A 3762-nucleotide genomic window follows, 5' to 3' on the forward strand; every position below is an offset into this window, starting at 1 on the left:
AGTCTGTGGCGGATTCATTTTGATATTTGGCAAAACTAATACAATTTGTAAAGTTTAAAAATAAAATTTAAAATAATTTAAAAAATAAAATAAAAAATTAAAATTGAAAAGAAAAACTGTTAAATACTGTACATTACTTGGAATCATTAGCTATTACTGCTACTTGTTAAAATAGTATTTTTCTATTTACAGCCATAGATTTGAGAAAAAATATTTAAGTTAATTCTTCAAAAGAATGCATATATTGGCTCTATGAGAATATACAACTCTATCTTTTGAAGTCAATTAAAATAGCACATTATAATATTGGATTAAATGTATTTCATTATTAACACTGATGCAATTATTTTATACCTAACTATCTTGTGGCATATAAGATAAAATAAGAGATTTGAAGATAAATTGTCATAAATTTAAGTGTGAACAGCTAACTTGGCACTTAAGCTAGCTTTACCTATTTCTGAAATGTTATGTTCTGCTACTCCTCTGCCATATACTGAATTAGACATGAGCTTACTCTGTACTCTAGTACTCACTCTGCCTGTTTGCTATGTGATCTTGGGCAAGACACTTAACCTCTGTGAGTCTTGGTTTTTTCAGTAGTATGAGAAAGTTAACATCTGCCTTCCCTGTATCACAAGATTATTATGAGGATAAAAAAATTGCTGTATATGAATGCAGTTTGTGAGCCATGAAATACTATGTGATTTGTATGTCTGTGTCTCTAAATTATAAGCTCTTTGAGAGGAAGTACTATAATTTGTAAACTCTGTTATCCAATAAGTAGCACAGTTCTCAAGCTACGGCAGATGTTCAATCACTTTTGGTATTGATGATGAGGCTATAAATAAAAGTGTGGAGGTCTTGCTAATAATTTTCTTCTGCTTGTAGTCACTTATTCATTCATTCCCTACAGTGCCTAAAGTGTCTCCCATGTGCTGACATTGAGTCATTGCAGATAAAATAAGATGTAAGACTCAGTGTTCTCAAGAAATTTGTAGAAAAGGAAAGGAGAGACTCATGAGCAGAAAACTATAAACATTATGGGGGACCAAGGACAAAGATGGTTACAGTGCTCTAGAAAGGTACATCTGATTCAGACTTGGTTCTCTTGAGCATGAGAACTGTAAATTTCTCAGTATAATAAAATAGTTTTGCAATTAGAATTTTGAATGCAAATTAACTTTTAAATTAAGATCAACATTGAATATTCAATATGAAATATAGCTCCTTGAGTATTTTAAAGACATAAATTTAGTACATAGAAAGTTTATGACTTGACAATAATAATATGTCATGGCATTTTAAATTTGAATTCACAGTATTTATTCCTAGCTGGCGATTATATATTTATTTCCATGTGATTTAGTTTAATGCCCTCATCTCCCATTATGCTGTACACTCTGTGAGATGAAGAACTGTATTAATCTTGTTTTTCACAGTATGCCCAGTCCTGCCATGCTGGGCATTTACATATTTGCAGAATGTTGTTTGAATAAATAATCTATGGACAATTGGAAGAAATTTGTGGCATAGACTATTTTATATTGCATGTTATTGAACCTACACATAATTTTTCATTTTAATAATATTGTTATTAGATCTTTGTATAATTTCTCTCACTAAACATTGCTTTTTGTCCCTTGGAACACTCATTCATATTTGAAGTTGCAAATATCAACTCTTTGTTAACTCTTAAAGGCCTTTTATCACTTCAACTTGAAACATTTAAAATCTAATTTATTATTTCTTTTCAAATGTACTCCAATAATGATGTCACACATTTCCTATGCTCTAGATCAGAAAACTGGATGAATCTTACATTTTTCTTACTGCCCCTCATGTGTCAAGCTGCTGCTGCTGCTAAGTTGCTTCAGTCGTGTCTGACTCTGTGTGACCCCGTAGACGGCAAGCCCATCAGCCTCCTCTGTCCCTGGGATTCTCCAGGCAAGAACACTGGAGTGGGCTCTCATTTCCTTTTCCAATGCATGCATGCATGCTAAGTCATTTCAGTCTTGTCTGACTCTGTGCAACCCCATGGACAGCAGCCCATCAGGCTCCTCTGTCCCCAGAATTCTCCAGGCAAGAGTACTGGAGTGGGTTGCCATTTCCTTCTCCCATGTGTCAACAAGTATGTCTAATTAGTCATAAAATTGTTTTGTTCTGTCCCTTACTATATGGGTTTCCCAAGTGGTGCTAGCGGTAAGGAACCTTCCTGCCAAAGCAGGAGACATAAGAGATGTGGGTTCAATCCCTGGGTCAGGAAGATCCCCTGGAGAAGGAAATGGCAACTCACTCTAGTACCCATGCCTGGGAAATCCCATGGACAGAGGTGCCTGGCAGGCTACAGTCCATGGGGCTGCAAAGAGTTGGACATGACTGAGCAGGCACGCACTTCTTTCTCATTACTGTCTCTGAAGCCCTTACTTTCTCACATCCACCACACCCCGGTTTCCTTGGCTTCACTTTATCCCCTTTCGAACCTCGAGATATTTCACTGCTGGATTAAATTCTCTGAAGCACCACAAATCATTGATTTCCTGCTCCTCCTGTATTTTAGTGAACAGTTCTTCACTCAATGAACAATTTAGGTCAACTCATTTACTCCCCCAAGAAAAATGAAAAAACAAATTTGGGACTGAACCAACTTTTTAATATGGTCCAAAATTGTCTTGAAATTTTCTAGACTTGTGTTTATGTCTTTTAAACTATTACCCCTTACTCAGATTTTTCTTTGCTTCTATAGGTTGATGTTTAAATTTGGCCTGGTAGTCAAAACTATCTTCTGGTTTTATTGTTTGTTTGAGCTTTATTGTTGGTATAATTTGGTTCAATCATTGAACATAGATCCTTGCATATAATGGATATTCAACAAATATTTATTAATTTTGTTTGCCCTGTGAAAGTTAACGTGTATTGACTTGGGATATTGTTATAGAACACATTTCTATTTTCAGTTGGTTAGGATAGAGATCAAGAATTCTTTATTTATCGACTGAAGTACTTATCTCCTCAGCCCTGGGGCAGCCCATGGTGATTGGAGTTGTGGAGTTAATTATCTTTCCTTGCTGTACAAGTAGCATCATTTTCTATGTGTGCCATGCTGTGACAAAGATTGAGAAATGCTGTGTAGGAATGCTCTGATGTACTCAGCTTATAATGATTCACATGTTAATTAACATTTCCTTTTGATTTTATTACTAAGGTAAAGCAGAATAGAAATTTAATGAAGATTGTAACCTTGCTGACAAATGTGCCAATTCTGGTCTTTTTCCCCAGAGACATAATTTTGGCTACTTGTATTTGTATCCTTGGGGATTGTTGCTGTCACTGGATTAGCATTTTCTCATTTTTCTGACAAAATATTTCACATAATTTCATGCTCATGTCCATGGCTCTTAAAAGTGGAAAACATGTCCATGGCTCTTAAAAGTGAGGTAATATCAGAAGTTTATATATTTTTCTAAAAACATTTTATGTTTTTTTTAATATTAGCAGTTTCACCTTGGAGAAGGCACTGTTGACCCACTCCAGTACTCTTGCCTGGAAAATCCCATGGATGGAGGAGCCTAGTGGGCTGCAGTCCATGGGGTCGCTAAGAGTCGGACACGACTGAGTGACCTCACTTTCCCTTTTCCCTTTCATGCACTGGAGAAGGCACTGGCAACCCATTCCAGTACTCTTGCCTGGAAAATCCCATGGATGGAGGAGCCTAGTGGGCTGCAGTCCATGGGGTCGCTAAGAGTCGGACACGACTGAGTG

Source organism: Bison bison, unplaced genomic scaffold, assembly GCF_000754665.1.
Source record: "Bison bison bison isolate TAMUID 2011002044 unplaced genomic scaffold, Bison_UMD1.0 scf7180017864533, whole genome shotgun sequence".
Lineage (NCBI taxonomy): Eukaryota > Metazoa > Chordata > Mammalia > Artiodactyla > Bovidae > Bison > Bison bison.